Source organism: Dipodomys ordii, unplaced genomic scaffold (genome assembly GCF_000151885.1).
Source record: "Dipodomys ordii isolate 6190 unplaced genomic scaffold, Dord_2.0 Scaffold5, whole genome shotgun sequence".
Taxonomy (NCBI): Eukaryota; Metazoa; Chordata; class Mammalia; order Rodentia; family Heteromyidae; genus Dipodomys; species Dipodomys ordii.
Window position 1 is genome coordinate 35,526,631 of NW_012267221.1, and position 21,998 is coordinate 35,548,628.

Here is a 21,998-nt window from a genome sequence, read left to right on the forward strand (position 1 = left end):
TAGCAGCCTCAGAGGTAACTTTATATTCAATTTCTTAAGGAATCTCTATACTGATTTTCATAGTGGCTACATTCATTTATATTCTGATAAAGTTTGTAAGGATTCCTCCCCCTCTATGTATCCCAAACAGCTGCTATTATTTGTTTTGTTGATAGAGGTAGAATCTTTGTATAGTTTTGATGTTCCTTTCCTTCATTGTTAAGGATATTGAATTTTTCTTCATGGATTTATAGACTAATTGTAACTCTTTTGAGAAAAGTCTATTCTAGTCAATCTTTTGAGGGTAGCCTATTTAACTATTTATTAATTAGATTGCTTTTTGTGTTGAATTTTTAGGCTTCTTATATATTCTGGATATTAGTCCTTTGATGAACAGTTGATACAGATTTTCAACAATTATTTTTTATTGTCAAGGTGATGTACAGAGGGGTTACAGTTATATAAGTAAGGTAATGAGTACATTTCTTGTCAACCTTGTTACTCCTTCCCTCAATTTTTTCCTCCCACAACGCACCCTGCCCCAAGTTGTACAGATCGTTTCCAATATATTGTCTTGTGTATAATGCTATTTCATAGGTTCCCCCTGTCCTTTGTCTCACAATTCAACCATCCTTTTGGTTGTTCTTGATTAATTTTTTCCTTTGATATGCAGAAGTTTTTACTTGATATAATCTCCTTTATTAATTCTTGCTCTTTGCTTCTGAGCAATTAGAGTCTTATTAGAAAGATGTTAGCTATGCCTATATTTTCAAGGGTCTTGCCTAATTTTTGTCAATTTTTTAAAGGTTTCAGGTTTTATTTTGAGATTTTGATCCATTCTGAATTAGTTTTTGTACAAAGTGAATGATAGAGATTTCTATATATGAGTATCCAGGTTTTCCAGCACCATCCATTAAAAAGGCAGTTTTTCCCCAGGCTATGCACATACATCTATATCTATAACTATATCTCTATATATATACTAATGATGTATACACGAGTAGTAAATATATATTTAATTTGTTTTATACATACATAAACGCAACTTTTTACATTACTTTATTTCATACTTAGCATGTAGATTCAAAGAAATCTACACATTAATCTAATCGATATGTATTATATTTAGAAAAATGAATTTTTCTTTAAACAATTTTTATTTAAATGTTCCACTTATCATTAAAGGTATCTTCTAAATAACCAATTATTCCCCTTTGTTCTTTCTAAACATTTGAGTGAAACAGATACCACAATAAATAAATTGAATGAAGTCAGTGATACTAGTAAGAATTGAGAATTTTTAAAAAAATGTTTTGATGGTAAATCTCAGATACCTTTCTTTAAAAGAAAATATAATAAAAGTTATGAGGGCTTGTTTTCCTTATAGTCTTAGAGAATGACTTAGGAAGTAGTTCATGGTCATATATTAAACTGATAAACAATGCTACTGCATTTTGTCATTGAGATTAAAAAACAAGCATATTTTTCAAGTAGTAAATTATAATTATCATATACAGATGGTTGCCAATCTATGATGGCTTTGGTTCACATATTTTTGAGAAAATATGAAATGTATTCAAACAAAACTCTACTTTGAAGCTTAAATATTGATATATTCTCAGGCTAGGAAGATGTGGCATAATGTATTCTTTATTTTAAATTTAATTTTATTGTCAAGGTGATATACAGAGGGGTTACAGTTATGTAAATAATGTAGAAAGTACATTTCTTTTTGAACTTTTACTCCCTCCCTCATTTTTCTCCCACTTTCCTGCCCCCTCAACCTCCTGTTCCAAGTTGTACAGTTCATTTCCAAAATATTGTCTTGTGAGTATCTCTGTAGCATTGGTTTACCCTTTGTCATTTGTCTCAGTATTTTGTTGTTCCCCTTCCCTTCCCTAATTCAGATAAACATATATTCAATACCCAGGGTACCAAAAAACTCAGGGTATCAGTGACAGCAAGGGAAAAAAATACACATAAAAAAGATATCACATAGTACATTAAAAACCACCACAACAAAGAAAAACCTCTTGTTTCCCTATCTTGGAGTTCATTCTGCTTAGCCTCACCTCATATGGTCATATGTAACATAGCTATTGACCTATTCTACTTATCTGCTAGGACTATCCTAGACATCCACTAATTATTACAAATGAGAGAAATCATGGGATCTATGTTTCTTTAGGTCTGACTTACTTTACCTAATATGATTTTTTCCAAGTCTTTCCACTTCCTTATAGAATGGGGCAATGTCAAATTCCACTGGGCAGATATACCACATGTTCTTGATCCATTCATTTACTTAGGGGCATCTGGGTTGGTTCCATATCTTAGCTATGGTAAATAATGCTGCAATAAATATGGTTATGCTGGCAGCTCTAGTATGGCTTTATCTGTGGTCATTTGGGTAAGTGCCCAGAAGTGGGATTGCTGGGTCATAGGGGAACTCTATGTTTAGTCTTTTGAGGAACCTCCACACTGCTTCTTTTAATCAATGCTTAGTAGAGCAAAATACTTCAGTTCTATCAACCATACCACCTCTTAATGTCTTAGTTCTTGTGTTGCTATGATGCATTGTGGGCCACATGTGGCAAATGTCAACTCACAATGAATTTATCAGGACTTAACCCCTTCATAAATACAATAGAATATGTAATTATTAAAACCTTTATAGATTAACCAAGGCCTAGAGTGTAAAGTACCTGAAGAGTAAAATGAATTGAAAGCACAAAGCTTAGGACTGAATACCTGGTTCAATTGTCAGAAATCCTGCCTTGCAAGTAAGAGGGTCTGAGTTCAAACTCCAGTATGATCATCAAAGCATATTTTATAAAAGAATGAAAGCACACAATTAAGAGGCACACATCTATTTCTGTTTTGTTTCATATACCACTTCATTTATACCTCAGGCATTCATATCCCAGAAGGGCTTTACTATTATGTCCATAAGTATTTCCAATTATCAGCCATTCTAGGACCAACATTTTTTTATCATAAATGTTAATTAAAAGAAGAGAGAGCTTGACTTCATAACTCATTTTGATTAAATTTTGTATTATTGTGAATGAGTATTCTCCAAGTGCAATACGTCTCTAAAACTTTGACCTCTCGCCCTACTTAATTTTAAATCATTTCCTCCAAATTATCAAATCCCAAATGGTGATTAATATTTTGGCAATTGGATTTAAACAAAGAAAGGACAAATTTGCATCCCTTTACCCTAGTGTCTCTGCTTCATCTGATGCTTTTGTACTGATATTCTGAAGCCTGACAGCTCTTTCTCCACATTCATTGGCTTGAGTAGGTGATGAAGTTCTGAGAGAAATTGTTTATCATTTCAAGATAATTGAGGTATTTAGAAGTATTTTGTTAGAGAAATGCAGAAGATATAAATGGTGTTGAGTGGGAGCATTTAATGTTATTCAGATCAGAGAATATAAGAAGAAATTGACCCCTGGATCTAATCTTGAAAACACAATAGTTGAGTCATTGATCATTATCCCTATTTAACAACAAGCAATCTCTATCATCTCTTCAAATCCTCACACATGCACGCTCTCAAAGGTCATGCCTGAAAATCCTTATTTTACTGTAGAGGAAATGGAAACAAGTTTTTTTCTTTATTGCTGTATTTGTGGTCTTTTCTTTTGTCTTGTATGTTTGTTTATCTGTTGGGGCAGCAGTGGAACTCACCAGACACTATGTTGAAAATGAACTATACAACTTGTGGGTGAGAACAGCAGGGAAAAACTGGGAGAGAGTAAGGAAGGGGTGACATTGTCCAAAAAGAAATGTACTCTTTGTCTGGCTTATGAAACTGTAACCCCTCTGTACATAACCTTTACAATAACAATAAAAATGCATAAAGTATCACAGCAACAGCATTCTTAACTTCCTTCTGAAAAGGAAAAAATGAAATATGCCTTTTCTAAAGGAAATTACATGGAGACACAAAAGCATACATAATATAATAGATACTCATTATAGAACCCAGTGAAATACCAATAATGTTTATTTCATGACCCTGGGAGAGACTAATAATCACATTCTTTTCAGCTATTTTTTCCACTACTCAACACACTTAATACTGACTTTAACCTTTATTCATCTGTCACAATATGACTTCACAATTACTTTGAGGTTTCTAATTGCTAGTTTCCAGTGCTATTGAGGAAATCTTTGTTTAGAACACATTAAAGAGTAACACACTTTTCATCATTACTATTATATAGGAAACATTTGAGTTTTTAGGTATATTTCATTTAAGCTTAATTAAAGTAAAATAATATTTGTTGCAATTGTATTCACTACAATCAACTATGTAATTCATCCAGGAAGGAAATGGCTATACATACTGCTCCTAAACGTACTCATTCTGTTGAAGGGAAAAAGAAATCTTAGTACGGTGACTCACTATAGAGACACTCCCTGCATTTACACCTTATCAGAAATCCACTGTACTTCTAATTGGTAAACATTTTTCAATTCAGGGTCCTTGCTCAGTTGGGATATAAGCAGTGCTCTGATTGCAAGAAAGGTATCATGGCTCACTTTTATTATTCCTATTCTAAAGTCTAACATAATAGACAAGCCCACTGGGAAGACAAATGATAACCATGACGTGTATTGCCAAGAGGCCAACTAAGGAGAGAAAATGATAATTGGATTTAACAATGATATTCCTTGCTACTTCAATATTATTTTATGCAGGAGATGGAGGCCAGTTTGCATTATTAATTATGAAATGAGATAAAGTGAGACTTTCCAAAGTTTAGTGGTGAAGAAATAAAGTAGGTCAGCAGTTAACCCAAAGAAAGAATCTTGAGCATATTCAAATAGTAATAAGAAATACAAGTTGGTTTCAGGTGCCAGTGGCTTACTCCTATAATCATAGCTGTACAGGAGGTTGAGATTTGAGGATTGTAGTTGAAATCCAGCCTGAACTGGAAAGTCCATGAGAGTTTTATATCTAATTAGTCATCCAAAAGCCAAAAGTGATGCTATGGAGCAAGTGGTAGATCACCAATCTTGCTAAGGAACAGCACCTAGACCCTCAGTTCATGCTTGTGTAATAGTACAACAGAAAATGTTGTTCCTGTTAAGTGAGTTAGAGAGAATCTCTAGAAAAAATCCCTCAAAATAAACAAAGGTATGTATTTCAGATCAAAGTCGAAAGGAATAATTGCCGGGGGCTGGGAGCTCACGCCTGTCATCCTAGCTACTCAGGAGGCTGAGATCTGAGGATCGTGGTTCCAAGCCAGCCTAGTCAGGAAAGTCCGTGAAACTCTTATCTCCAATAACCACCAGAAAACAGGAAGTGGCGCTTAGCTCAAGTGGTAGAGAGCTAGCCTTGAGCTGCAGAGCTCAGGGACAGCACTCAAGAGTTCAAGCCCCACGACCGACAAAAAAAAAAAAAATTGAAAAGAATAAAATTGTTCAGGAATGAGATACTGTGATATATCAACTGAATTACCTATTTTTAAGGTTACTCATAAAAATGTTAAAACATTCAGACAAACTACAATCATTATACAACAGACACCCATATTATCTTTGTCTATATAATTCACATTTAGTGACATGAATTACATATCAATACACATTTCCATTTTTCTGACTATTTATAAATTCAACTCATATATGCACTTGACAGTATATTTCAAATACCAGCATGTTATTGCAAAATTCCCTACTACTTGAACTTTTAGCTATGATGAACTTTTTTATGATAAAATAATGTGAAATATATTAATAATAATAATTGTTCCATTAAGTGTAATAAAAAACAGAAACCTTATGGATCCAAATATATATCAATTATTCAGGAATAATGTATCCAGGGATAATGGGTTCATTATCCCTGAAACTTCTTCTGTATCCCTTATCAGTAAACCCATGTCCTGAGACACACATGTCAATATTTTCTACCATAGAATTAGCCTATCTTGTTCTGGAATAGAACATGATATATACAGAGTACACAGTATAGTCTTTCATGTTTGGAGTATCATTCATATATTTAGTTTATTTTACTGACAAGAAATATTTCATTTTATGAGTATATCATAACTTTTAATCTACTTTTCATGATGTACATGTAGCCTTTGTGAATTTTTTAGTTAATAAAGTTAATATAAACAATCTATACCAATCTCTTTTATAGATACATATTTATTTTTATATTAATTTTTGTCAAGGGGATGTGTAGAGGGGTTACAGTTACGTAAGTAAGGTAATAAGTGCATTTCTTGTCAAGCTTGTTACTCCTTCCCTCATTTTTCTCCTGCTTTCCTTCCTCCCTAAACTCCTAGTCCCTACCCCAAGTTGTACAGATAATTTCCAACATATTGTCTTGTATATTCTTTCTTAAGTAACTAGGAATGGAATTTCTAGGATGAGGACAGATGTAAGTTTTATTCTTAAAAGTTACTAGACTTCACTTCCAATGTGGCAACAACAATAACAACAAAAATTTTTATGATTATTCAACATTTCTGGTGAAGCTGTGGTGGTTGATCTCATAACTAAAATGGCTACTAGTTGGCAAATGAGCCTGGGTAAGGTGTAGATAAAGTAGACTAAGAAGATTTACATCCAGGATAGAACATAACAGGATGCTATAAGATGTGATCATGCCACTCAGAGAGAACTCTGATTTAAAACGAATATATTGTTTATTTGTAGAATTTTCCATTTCACACTTTGAGGCCTTGATTGATGATGGGTTATTGAAATCATAGAAAGTTAAACTGTGGAAAACTGGGCCTGCTGGTATGTATCTGAGTTGAGTTTTGTTAAATTGAAATTAGTATGTATTTTTCTTTACTCTTTTTTGATTAAGAATATCTATTACTTTTTACTATACTCACCAATCCCATTAGTTACATATGGCATTCTCATCACCAAGGTAGAACTGGGTGACTAAATGACTATGTCATGGAATTATTCATAGAATGACTGGAAGAGCTGAATTCATGTCTCATTTTTAGTCTGGCTTCCCATATAAAAGATTTTTAGAAGGTGGAAAAGCAAAAGATAATGATGGATTTTGGTAAATTTGTAGGCTCCTTGAGATAGAAAGTAGAGGAAATTCTACTTTGGTTTTTAGGGATTTTTAAGATTGTTGTCAAATTACCTGTAAGAATATTTCAAAATCAAGCAACTATGGAAGGTTGTCAGTATAGATACTTCACAGATGAAGAACAAAAGTAAGAATAAATGTTTAAAACTAAAGGTTACTGATTAATATTGAAAATACAGCTAGGAATTGAAGACCAAAGCATATAATCCTAGTTGTTCAGGAGGCTGAGATCTGAAGGTCATGGTTCCAAAGCCAACTCAGGGAAGGACTCTTATCTCTTATTAATCACAAAAAATACTAAAAACAAAAAACAAGCCAGAATGAAGCTGTGGCTCAAATGGTAGAGTGCTATCTTCAAGCACTAAAGTTCAGGGACAGTACCCAGGCCCTGAGTTTACCCTTGAGAACAGGCACCCTCCACCAAAAAAAAAAAAGTATATTTGCTACAGTGGCCTTATATGGCCATCAATTGTGAGACAAGTTTACATTAAGCAAACTTGCACTTATCTGTAGCAGGAAATAGGTTGCAAAAAATTTAAGAACAGTGACATAGATTTTCTTAACAGGAACATATTGGCCTTCTAATTCAATTAATCAAATGTATGAAGAGATATAACAAAATCTTAAATAAATAAAATGCATCTGTTTCTATATTGGGATGATTGTATTCATTTTCTCCCCTCATTGCATGATTTAATATTCAAAGAGATATGATTTGATTTAAGAAAATATACACTTGAGGTATTGGTAGGGTAAGAGCAAAAGAAGAGGGCTAGATGAATGAAGAGAATGATAGGAGAACACAGTCATCATATTCAATATTTGTGACATGGAACTAAGAAAACTGAGGAGATGGGTGGATTTGGAGAGATAGAAGAGAGTGGTGAGGGGGCTGGGAAGTGGCTCAGTGGTAGAGCGCTTGCCTTGCATGCATGAGGCCCTGGGTTCGATTCCTCAGCACCACATAAGCAGAAAAAGCCAGATGTGGTGCTGTGGCTCAAGTGGTAGAGCGCTAGCCTTGAGCTGAAGAGCTGAGGGACAGCACCCAGGCCCAGAGTTCAGACCCCACGACCAACCAAAAAAAAAAGAGTGGTGAAAGGGGTGGCACTGATCAGAATATTTATGAACTGATATGTTGAATTTTTGAGCAATTACTTAAAGATAATTTTTTAAAAACCCAAAGTCAACAAAAAAGAAAATACACAGAACATAACATTGCTATTACAACAAATGAACTTTTATTTCAGTAGAACTTTGTGTTTGTTTCTGTATTAACTCCCTTTTCCCCAGTATAAACCAGCAACAAGAATCAATCTAGCTGCAGTTGGTATTTTATCTCTAAGGATCAAATTGAAGAATGAGTTTTATGGACAAAGCTATAAGAAAAGCAAGAAAGTGAAAATAAATCACCTGTTAGCTACTTGAATGAAATGTTTATAGATCTGACATCTACATTCATGAGCCAATTAAAACAGATTCTTATGCCTAGAGGCATTTCTACTTTCTCCAGCTGCTCCATTAGACTCATTAGTTCTGAGAAAATCCATTTGGTGACTGGGGAAGGGGTGACTTTGTCCACTATGTGCTTTGTGTGAAAACCAAAATACATTTTCCTTTTCATTGTAGCAGTCATGGAATCAATTTTGCTATGCTTTTACCTTTAAACATGGTTTCAGTATATCTATTACTAGTAGACCTAATTGGTCTCTAGACTGTTATTAGTTTTCCTGAGAAATCAATAAAACCAGGAAGTTATGGAAAATTGAATTTGTACAAAGCTGTCCAAAAAGGTCTAAAAATAGCATCAAAGAAGAGCAATTAATGTCAGGTCTGAATGGTATATAGGAGGACAAAAATGATGATCTAGAATGGCTAAATGAGGATGGAGGGTGGGAGGATGAGGGTGAACTCCTATGGCAATAAACAAAATTACTTTATAAGAATATGGATATTTAGAATCTAACATTGGAAAATAAATTAAATATCAGATTATTCTTAAGTTCTTCAAAATAAATGGATTATAAATGTTAACAGTATTTAATCAATTTGACTTCATAGTAAATATAGAAGTTTTAACCAAAAATTCCAAAATAAATAATTTTCAAATGCACATAAAGTGAAATCAAAAGAAAAAAAATCACCCCCTGAAAATCTGGAGACACAGACAAGTCTAGAGAATCAAAGCCAAGATCAGATTCCCTAAAGTGGAAAGCACAAAAGCCATAAACTGACTGGAAGAGATGAATGTTAAATTTGGTGAATTTCTGGAGGCTGAGTATGGAATGAGACAGAAAGAAACTCCTGTAGGTCTTTGCCCTTTTTACTCTTAGTTCCGAGAAACCATTCAAGTTCTTACTCCAAACTCTAAAAGAGAACAAGAAAAAGAGTCATGTTGAAATACTGTTAGTCGTCACCATAACAATGGTCTAATCTAAAAAAAAAGTATTGTTGCCAAAGCCTGTGCTATCTGAAGGAAAAAAGTCCCAACACTCCATCCCTTCTAGCACTCTTACCTTTTCAAAGAAAGAAGGGAATAAGAACATGTTTTATTATTTTGAGGAAATAAATTATAAAAGCCACAGCGAAGGGAGGAGTTGGATTATGGAGAAAATGTATTCCACTGGAGAGTTTGTGAAAGTTATGTACTTGTCTTCATTGATATTTAATTGGAAGGTTAAAAATGTTATTTTCAACCAAACTTAACCACCTTGCCAATATGGCTCCAGTATGACAATAGCTACTACTAAAATTATACATTTTAGTAAATCACAGGCTCTGCCTGAGGAGGAGTCCTTAGGGAAGCCTAAGCCATAAAAGGATGAAAAAAAAGAGACTAGAAATTGTCTGAAGTATACATTAAACACAGCTCAATTACCAACCAATCCTCAGAACGAAGGTGTACACATTATATCCATCCCTGTTGGGGTTAAGTGTATGTGAGTTTCAACAATGTTTACAAGTCATTCCAAAAGACATGGAGGAAAAACTGCCCAAAGGATCAAAACAATCATTAGAACAGAATCAAAAAGGACACAGCTGTTGAAATCATAGCACAGGGAATATTAATACATTATATTTAAATTACTAAAGACATAAATACAAAGGTACACAGCATGCAAGGAGGGATGGATAAGGTCATTAGTAAGTTTCAATGGGTAGAAAAGAGTCAAAGGAAAATACTAGATATCAAAAACAGTGACAACTAAAACATTCTTTTGGTGACTCCTTTGTACACTTGATACAATTGCTGTAGCTCATCTTCCTAAAGCCTCCACCATTGTATTTGGTAAATGCATCAATTTGACCTTCTTTTCTGTGACTATGAAAGTTCATATAACATTTCCCACATTGGATCGCATCCTTCAGGGAAATATTAATTCATGTTTCTGGGTCTTTGTCACTCATATTTGACTAACCTAAAACAATTCATGTATATAATATATATATTTATATATAAATAACAATTATATGTGTAAATAGTGGCAAAATATCATTAATGAAGATACACATAAGTCTAAAAACAAATATATGCCCACTATTTCAATTGAAGAAACCAGTATTTCTCTATCATTATGCAAACTAAAGAGTTTGCATAATCTGACCTTTTTTGCTTGTCTCAGACAAATACTAGTTGTTGCAAATAAGGGAAACCATGGGACCTACGTTTCTCTGGGCCTGGCTTACTTCACTTAATATAATTTTTTCCAAGTCTTTCCATTCCCTAACAAATGGGGCAATGTCATTCTTTCTGGTGGAGGCATAGAATTCCATTGTGTGTATATACCACATTTTCTTGATCCATTCATCTACTGAGGGGAATCTGTGTTGGTTCCATATCTTAGTTATGGTAAATACTGCTGCAATAAACATAGTTGTGCAGGTAGCTTTAGTATGGTCTTGTTTGTGGTAAAATAAACCACAAGATTCCAATGTTTTTTCTTTCTTGCGATTGTTTCTAACATATTTATAAATGATTTCTTTGTTGCTTTGTATGTCCCTCCCCCACAGTATAACACCTGCTTTCACTGTATTTGATATTGGTATAATTTGTGGAGGGGAAGAGCAAAAACAAACCGTTTAAATAGGGATACAGGTGAACCCATCGCAACAATAAGATGTGCAAGTCATTGTGTCAAAAAACAAACTTTACAACTTTGGTGATGAGGAGTATTCGGTGGGGACGGGGCGGGGGGGGGGAAGATGGGAAGAGATGGGAAGGAAACAAAGGAGGAGGCAACAATGCTTGATAAGAAATGTACTCATTACCTTCCCCATGTAATTGTAACCCGTCTGTACGGTATTTTCACAATAAAAATTAAAAAAAGGGTAATCTGAAGAGAACCAACAATCAGCTTCATATACTTGAATTCATACATTTTATCCAACAACAGCAGAATATACATTGTACTCAGCAGAGAAGCCTATTTTTCACAAATAGATTAGAAAATTCACCTTAAAAGATGCTAAAAGGTAGAAAATCAGATAAATTATTTTCCCTGCGTGGAAAGGAATTAAACTAGAAGATAACCACAGAAAGATAGTTGAAAATTAAACAAGAATACTGCTAAATAACCCTTATTCCTGAGAGATCTTAAGTGAAATTAAAGAATCATTAAAGAGAAATATAGAAGAAAAATTGAATTTAATAAAGTGTGTATATAAACAGGCAGTCCACAAAAAGGAATTATATATATAATAACAATTTATATATAATATATATATTTATATATATAAATAACAATTATATGTGTAATAACAATGTGAAATTTTGCTTACCATGATTAGTCATCAGCTAGAAAGAAAATAAACACAAAATTTTAAAAGTGACAACTTTAGATGGTCAGAAGACATGGGAAATAGTACGTTGATTGGGATATAAACTGGTACATTAACTTCAGAAAAATAAGTGTCTAAATAGGGGAATATGCTATAAACCAAGATACATTTTTAAAAGAATTAAAGGAATAGATACCTGTATACAAGATCATTCAAAAATGCTTAATCTAAATGCTAATACCAATCCAAACACTAATGGAAAGCATATGATTTATGCACTGAAGGTCTCTGAAGAAGTGACATCTACACACAAAGCTTAGAGATGGTTTCCATGGTGATGGAGAGATGGACTATTGAAAAGCAAGAGCCAGAATTATCCTGAGTTATCATTAGTCCACTGTTCATAATTAGCCTCCTTGTGTGACCTAACAGAGTCATGACTACTAGGTAAAATTCATGGCATATATCATTAAGTTTGACAGACCTCTAGCTTCTGCCAGTCTTGAAGTTAAGAATGCTTTAAGATAATATTTGAAATCTATAGAAGAGATTCCCCTGCTCTGCTGTAGTTCATCTTCCTAAAGCCTCCACCATTGTATTTGGTAAATGCATCAATTTGACCTTCTTTTCTGTGACTATGAAAGTTCATATAACATTTCCCATATTGGATCGCATCCTTCAGGGAAATATTAATTCATGTTTCTGGGTCTTTGTCACTCATATTTGACTAAGAATAGACCAACCCTTCCTTTGGATGAAGACCTGTGTTTTGCACTGACAGAATAGTGGCATTAACAACAACTTAACTCAATTAGTACAAAAAAATGAACAAATAAGCTACATGCAACAGCATGAACCTATCTTTTTAAAATTAAGAATAGCTTTTTAAAAAATTAATTAATGATTTTATTTTCATTAGTTGTAAAGAAGGGTTTCATTTGAACTAACCAGATTGTGAGTACAAGACATCTTGATCACTGTCATCTCTTGCATTATTTTTCTGCAACTCTCCTAACCCTACCATCTCCTCAAACTTCCTAGTTCTATTTCACATACATAGCTATACATACATATTGAATATTATATCCACCCTTCCTTTCTACTTCCTTTCTTCCCTTGATGTCTCACCCCTTGACATTACAAGTTCCAGCTTCTCAGCATTCATTTTGTTAAACTGTATATTGGTTGTTCAAAGGAATTAAACCACTGGAAGCCTCAACTGCACAGGCTATATTTTAGTTTACATGTTTACATATATATTTATAATTTAGACATAACTTCCACAAGAGAGAAGATGTGTGTTCTTTGTCTTTCTGACCATGACTTACTTTACTTAATGTCATTTTCTCCAAGTCCATCTATTTCCCTGAAAATGACATAATATCATTTTTTCCTGATGGATAAGTAAAATTTCATTGTGTGTACACCTATGTGTATACACAATACAACTGACATATACATGTATCTATCTGTTTACACATATGTATTCATATATATGAATGAATATATGCATAATATATCACATTTTCTTGATCCATTCATCCACTGAAGGGCATCTGGGCTGCTTCTGTAACTCAACTATTGTGAATAGTGAAGCATCAAACTTGGTTGTACGATTGTGCAAGTCTTGACTAGAATATGGATAGATGTCAAAGAGTGGAATTGCTGGATCACAGGTTACTTCTATGGTTAGTTTTTAGAGCATTTCTAACAGACTGTTGTTGAGAATGTAAATTTGTGCAACCACTAAGGAGGGAAGTTTGAAGATGTCTCAAAAAAAGCTAAACCTAAAACCAACCTGTTACAATGAGAAATCTGAATGATGCTGGATGAGGGTGGCTCATGCCTGTAATCCTAGCTACTCAGGAGGCTGAGATCTGAGGATTGCGGTTCCAAGCCAGCCAGGGCAGGAAAGTCTGTGAGACTCTTATCTCCAATAAACCACCAGAAAACCGGAAGTGGTGCTATGGTTCAAGTGGTAGAGTGCTTGCCTTGAGCTGATGAGCTAAGGGACAGTGCGCAGGTCCAGAGTTCACAACCAAAAAAAAAAAAAATCTGAATGAAAGAACCAGTCCCCAAATAATCCAAACAATGTTGCATGATTCATTTTTTCCCACAAAGGTCATAAAGAGTTAAACATTATTTTTGGTGTTGGAAGGTTGAAAATGGATCTCTGTAGGTAGGAAAAAGGAGGGTCATAGAGACAGGTACATAAAGGGAATTTCTGAGGTACCGGTTATTTTTTATTTCTTGACTTCTTTGGTAGTTAAATGGACACATTCCTTGATTCTGTACATTTGGGTTTTGTAAACTTTTCCATAAACATGGCACACATTACTGAAAATTTATTTATCAAATTGAAGATCAAATGTTATATTCTATAGTGCAGAATACAACCTGTGTTTCAGACCTTGTAGTTTCTTACCACCCGTGTGCATTTAATCTCTCCAACTCAGACATTAATATGCTCTTAAAATATTTAAAGAGCTGTTTGAGTAAGCTTTTACTTTTTAGTAGGGAAAAATAAAGTTGTTCACTTTGAAAATTTGGCTTACATTCCAAGGAGTTATGTAATTTCCTGTCTGATAGAGGAAAGTTCCTTGTTTCAATAATAAATGCCCTCTCTATGTCCTTTACAGTAAAAAAATCCTCTCTAAGATTCTTTTTAGGATTTTTAAAATCAGAGTTATTGATATTTCTTTCAAGGTCAAGGAAGGGCACTGAAATTCCTGATTTTATATTCTAGGCATGACTGCCAGGTCATCAATCTTACCTTTGCTAGATTTTGCTTATGCTTCTGGCTTATTCAGTTTAAGGCATTTACATAGATGACTATGTGTTTTAACCTCTGGGATAAAGTTCCCTTTATATTCACAAAGCAAATAAGAAAGAATCATTTAATTTAAAGCCAAATTTCATTTGTTACATTGTATCCAATTAAATAGCCTTTGATTAGTAGATCAAAATGAAAGGTTTACTAATGTAACTAAAGGAATTTTAGATAACCATACAAATAGCTAGTTTTTTTTATTAAGGTGCTCTCATTTGAATTCTAAATCAAGGTGTTCACTCCAAATTTATTTTCAGTTGCTTTTTGAAAAAAAAAAGCATTAGATGATCTTTTATCTTTTCCAGTTTTAGTTAGCTACTGTTAAGTCTATTTTTAAAGTGAAAAAAGGACATAAAATTATTTTTTATTAAATGTGTGAATTATCAAAGTGTTTAATTCTGTGGGAAAAAATCAGTTAATAAGAATGATAAGTAAAGTAAGCCAGACCCAAAGAAACATAGGTCCCATGGTTTCCCTTATTTGCAATAACTAGTTTATGCCTAGGACAAGCAGAAAAGGTCAAAAGCTATGTACATATGATATAAGATGATACTAAGTGAAATGAACCCCAAGATAGAGGCACAGTGATTTTATCTTTCTTGCTATTATTTTAATGTATTTATAATGTACCATGTGATATTTTTTGCTTCTTTTGTATGTTCTTCCCCCATGGTATAACCCCTGTCTTCACTGAATCTTTTATATATATTTTTCTAATTTGAGGAGGGGAAGGAAATAACAAAATGCTGAAATAAGGATACAGGTTGACCCATTGTAACAATGAGATGCACAAGACATTATGTTGAAAATGAACTTTACAACTTGGGGTGGAGGAAGGGAGGAGTTGTGGAGGGAAGGGATGGTAAAGGGAAAAAAAAAGAGGTAACAATGCTCACTAGAAACGTACTCATTACCTTACTCATGTAACTGTTACCCCTCTGTACACTATTTTTACAATAAAAATATGTACAAAATAGAATGATCTGAAATGGTGTGGAGTGAATAATTTTGAAATGCATTGTGCCTGTGTATAAATATGACAGAATAAGGGCCACTGGACACATGTAAAAATATGGGGAAGCAGACAGGGAAAATAAGCAGTATAGGGGGTTAATCTGATCATAGTACAGCATATGCACGAGTGAATATAGCATGGTGAAACCTCTTTGTAGAGATAACATTCACTTAATTAAATGATATGAAAACACCTGCCTTTTAGCTTGTATATTGAAATTAAAATGAGAAGTGGGAAATGTTTTATGACTAGAACATATAGAAGTGTAACTAGTAGACATAGATATGGCCACTTTCAGCAATCTCTTGAGCTGAAAACTGTCCATGTGGATCTGCATGTAAATTGAGTCTTAGACAGGATTCCTTCAGGGAACCAGTTCTGAACATTAAATAGTATATTCACTTGTGAGCCAAGGAAACCATCATCATATATTGGTTTGCACTAATTTTTGCCCATCCCCCCATCTTTGCAATGGAAAGCCATTTGTCAAGTGTCTATAACTCCCTTTTCCTTCCAAACTTAATATCAGTCTGGATAACTGACTGAGTATTGGAAATACATAATAAACTTGGAGTCTGGAATCTTGGCTTCCATTCTTGGCATTACCTCCCAGAATTATGGGGGTCACATCAGTCTTCCCCAGTCTCAATTTCCTCACTTGTGAAATGTGGATACCAATGTCTTCTACTTACTTTACTGATGTGAGAGAATGAGGTGATTAGGGGAGCTCTGTGAATGAACACCTATTATATAATGGTCAGGGATGGCTATCTCCAATATTAAATTTACATACTTATGGGATCAGAATTGTACATGCTATGCTTGACTTTATTTGTTGTGGGACCTAGAAATGTCCAGAATTAATCTAATTTTTTAATCTGTAAACAATAAGCAATAGTTCAGAAACTGAAGAAATATTTACCTTATTGTTTTGAAAGTGATTTGGAAAGATAACCAAATCTTTTGTTTGAAAAAGTTGTCATAAAAAAAGAAAAATGTGGTCAGGGGAGACATTTGCCACCATCTGAGTTCTGAATTACTGGCAGCTTCTGTGTATTTGAACATGATAGACTAGAGCTTGGGGCAGAGTATCCCTTGAAAATGAGCTTAGAGATGAGGGCACTCAAGGCCATTTGCTGAAAGACATTGGCTCTGATGCAGTTACTTTTAAGTAACATCCAGCTCTTTTTCCCCATGACCTTACAATTTGGCTTCCATAGCTAGTGGGCACCACTCTTTCGGGCTCTCCCTTTTCCAGTCTGTAGCAGAGCTCCCCACCCTTCTTTGCTGGCTTCTAACCACTAAAGTTTTGATGTTTCCAGAAGGAAAACACAGCACGCGCCCTCTCCAAGTGGCTGATCTGAGAGACTCAAACCATTCGTTCCATTTATTAGACTTTGAGACTCAAGGATAGACAAAAGTTATGGGAAGGCTTCTGGAATGTTTAAAGTAGACTGACTCATGTGCTGTAGGTCATATTGACCTTTTAGAGTCCTCAGAACTTTCTCATGTCCTCCAGATCTTCCTGACCAGTTGCCAGCAGAATTATCAGACAAGCAGCAGTCTATAGTTCCCAACTGGCCCGACAACAACCACGGATTGAAAACATGGCTAAGTTATCACGCAAAAGCACCCCTGCTTTTCATGGAAGAATGATGGTGTTGTCTAGTTGCTCTACTTCAGGATTTTCCACATAAGTCCAGAGAATTCATATCGCATTATTTATAAACTATGCATTTATTATCACACTGGATTTTATTTGCTTGTAAATTGCATTAGTAGGGGAGTAACACAAAGGTGTAACTCCTCTGGACATTTATCAAACTATTTATTGAAATGAATATCAGGAATGGAAACATGTTTTTGTTGTTGCTGCTACTGATGTTGTTGTTGTTAGTGGTGATAGTGGGATTTTTTGTTGTTGTTTTCATTTTGTGGGGGCAAAGAGGAGGTGCAGAAAGGGAAGAAGGAAGGGTGAACAAATGCAACCTGCCGTTCAGTATACACTCTGAGCTATGTAACTTGTGGGCAGGGACAAGAAGAGGAACCTGGGAAAACAAAGGAAGGGGTGACATTGTCCAAAAAAGAAATATTCTCATAACCTGACTTACAAAATGGAAACCCCTTTGTATAATATCTTAATAGTAACAATAAAATTATATTCAAGAAAAATAAAAAACATAAATTACATTTAGCAATGTTAACATCAAGTGTGTGTTCTTGAAAGGAAAAAAAAATTATCACTACCAACAACTTTCCTCATCCAGATGAAAAAACTAAGACGTTTTTATTTCCTTTCATTAAAAGTTTCTGTAGTGAGCATTCCTTAACAGAATATTGGAATCTGTATACTAAAAGTTCATGGGTCATGATCTAAGTCTCAGCTCATGGAAATGTAAAATCAACTTGTTAGGGATTTCAACTATTTAGGACCTGCTGGCCTAAAAGATCAAAATTTTATAATTATTGACCTGCATGCTTTTTCTTTACCCCAACTCATTCCTTACATGTAAGTTCAATTTTCAGTATTGGGTTACTGGTTCCACAAAAGCCAGAGAAACAACTTTGTAGTAATCAGAATGTTACCCAACTGTATATTGTTTACTTTATTGTAAATAATGGTGAACAGTGGTCAATAAATAGGTTTATATTCCTTAAAAAAAGTGTGTCTTGATTGTGTTTAAAGACAAGGGGTAGACAAATGTAGAAGAGAAGAGGTGGAAAAATGCAATGCACTTCCTACAAAATTAAGAAGAGTGAGGGAAGAGGTGGGTAGGAAAGTGATGGGTGATAATGTGAAAAGGGGTGATATTGACCAAGATATATTGTATTCATAAACTCCTTTATACAACAATTTAAAGATAATAATAAGAAAGAAATCTAAAATAATAAATTAAAGTATAAAAAGACAAGTGGTAAAATTTGTAGAGTATTGTCAACCAGAACATTGCTAGCAATGCGCAATATTACCTGTTCTACTCAATGGAGTGTGATAATATACTTAGCCAACAGAGAAGGGAAATAACACTACATAGAGACTGCTGAGAACAGCTTTTGATTCCCACACTGGACGCAGAAGTAGCATTTGCATTAGTTTAGTGAGGGGGAAAGACAACATTCTAGTAAGCTATTCTCAACAAGCATGTACTATGGTCTCATTTGTCCATTGCATATTTTATAGTTATCCATATTTTAATTTTATAATCTCTTAAATTTGTGAATTTTTCTTATGCCATTTAAAATTTCATTAGTGTACAGTCTATTTCTGGTTTTGTAAGCTAGCAGCACTCTAAATGGTAAGAATTTCCAAAAAGCATTTTTTTTCTAAATAACATTTTGGCTTTAAAGTATTTTGATTTCGATGTTCTAATTTTTCTTCTCAATGCTTGAGCCAAACATTTTCTAGACCCTTCTTTGTCCGGTTAACTTTGCTCTTCTTTCAAACCTTGAGTAAAATAAATGTGCCTTCCTTACAGAAATGCACTTGATGAACTAGTTTAAAGTAGTTCTCTCACATAGCCCCCAGTCCATGATATATACATCCATCACCTTATGTCATTCTTATTGAGTATAAATTTGTATACTTGTCTAAAATCAGTGGGCTTTACCTCAGGGCTGTAAGCTCTAGAATGGATACAATGCTTCTTTTGAACAGTGCTGAATTTCCCTGTGCAACAGTACCTGTCACTTAGTCATGGCTCAAATATTTTCATATGAATGAAAAATGATAAGTCAGTATCTCTCTGACACACAATCCTGGGGAACTGAAAATTTGCAATCTCAGTGAAACATGGAGCAAACTCAGGAAGTCTCTCTCTATTAGTTGACCAGATATTGAAGCCCCAAAGACAGGAAATGATTCTTGCTTCACTTGATGTTTTCAAAACAACATGAATTCTCTGAGTCTGTTCAAGCTGATTTTAGAATCAAATGCTGTGAGGAGGTCATCTGATATTTCTGACACCCTTTGTTGGACTACCTGCCAGTCTTAAGCTAAAGAGCTTTAGAATGTATTCCAAAGATGTAGTCTTAGTACTCAATTGGTTCAAATACCCTGTAGTTTTGTGAATTCACTATTTCTTATCTACAAGACACAAAAACAGAGAGCTGCAGATGCTGCTCTTATTGCTTCTATAGGATGGAAATAAATGGCCACAAATAGAAAAATGGTACATTCCCTTCATTCTCTATTTTGCTGTGTCACTTAAAAAGATTACCAACAGGCATGCTTCTTTTAGGCTCCACTACATTTTAAGCTTTTGTCTTCTTATTACTCAAATCTACCAAGGTAGCCTTTATCTGACTGAATCTACTTGCTTGCCAAATATTAAGACATTACCAAATACTGAGTCAAAGCAAGAATAGTAAATCAGTAAATCTTTCAATCCTTTGAGTTATCTTATTAGACACTAAAAGGTACTTTTCAAGGCAATTTTCCTTTCTTTTCAAGAAAAATCAGATGTCTCCCTCAGTGTCTTAATTTTTTTTAAAAAAATCAAAAAACAAAAACCTTTGAGGAGCCAGGTAGCAATGGCTCATCCTGTAATACTAGATATTCAGAAGGCTGAGATCTAAGGATCCTTCCCTAGTTTATGAGACTAATATCTCCAATTAACCATCAAAAAGCTAGAAGAACTGTGGTTCAAGTGGTAGAGCACCCGCCGCTAGTAAGAAAGCCAAAGGATAGTACTGAAGCCCTGAGTTCCAGCCCAAGAACAAATACACATGTACTCTCTCTCTCTATCTCTCTTTCTCTCTCTGTCTCTCTCTGTCTCTGTCTCTCTCTCTCTGTCTCTCTCACACACACAGAGAAAATATTTCTTGTAATATATGGACAAATAGTATTCTCACAAAACCCATCTGCAAATGTATGATGAAAATGAGTATCATGAGATCTTCCAATTCTACATAAAGTTAAAACATCTTTGATTTTTTTCCTAAACAAATTAAGCAATAGGAAACTAATCATTTCACTTCTTCCAAGTGTCATTGTTACTTGCTTTGAATATTTGTTTTGGAAAATACACACACAGTGGGCACAAAATGGATATTCAAATCATACTAGTAAATAATTGCAATCATTATAGTATTTATCTTTATGCAATTTACAAATTTAAGGCTTGAAGTTTGGTTTGAAATGTTTGGGAACCTTTTTTCCCCTCCATTATAATGCTTCTGCTATCAAAAAGAACATGTGGCAGGACTTGAAGGACTCAGTCCAAACATATGGTATCCACAACTAGCCATCATAACCTTTGGAATGCTAATTGCAGAGAAGAGCCAAATGAAATTTTTTAATAGCACACATATGGCCAGTTGAGGATTTCCTAATAGAGTGACTGCTTAAAGGCATTTGTCATGTAGAATAGACAAACATTAATGTTGCAAGAAATGCTGTGATAAAAGTCTTTTTAAAGTTTTCTAATTTTTTACAATGTGAAAGTAAAAGTAAAATGTAATTTTCACATCTGTATTAAGCCTATAAAATGTCTTTTCAAACTTTTTTGCCCTCCACCAGGGCCCTGCTAATACCCTATTCAATTTTAACCTAAAACTAAAGTGTAGATAAACTAATGTTCCTTGTGTTAAATATATAAGTCCAATTTCTAGACAATTCTGTATTGATTTTAAGCTTTAATCTTGGTATCAAAACTTTCAGCTCAAAAAATGCTGATGACTACTAAGATTATTTATTCTGCAGTACAGTAAATTGAAATTTTAGGCTTTGAGATATGAAACAAGCATTGGGTTAGTGAGCCACATCCAGGCTATTATAGAAACTATAACATATCATATCAATAATATATTAGCTAATATCAATTACTTAATTATATAATATAATTATATTATATATTCTTGTAATATGTTATATTAATTAACATATACTATATTAATATGTAATATACATCATATTAATATGCTATATTAGTCTATATATTAATTATATATGTATTATATATTATATATTATATCAATCATATTAGTTAATATATAGTTATTACTATACTATGGTTATTACTATTATCAAATAGAAATTATTATTTAAATTATTTTGAGACAGACTCTTGAAAAGTCATTTAGGCTGATCTTGAACTTGTAACCTCTGCAGCTCTTAAATTTAGTAGCCTTCATTTTCAGCATCTCAAGTTGCAGAGGTTGGGATTATATGTCTATACTATATGGTCTAGCCAGAACTTTTAATTCAATGTATAAGGGAATTCTTACTTACAGAAGTTACATAATTTTCCCAGTGTACATAGTTTGGTAGTGGTGTAAGGCAATCTGAATCTGAGTCTTCATTAATTAACACTACC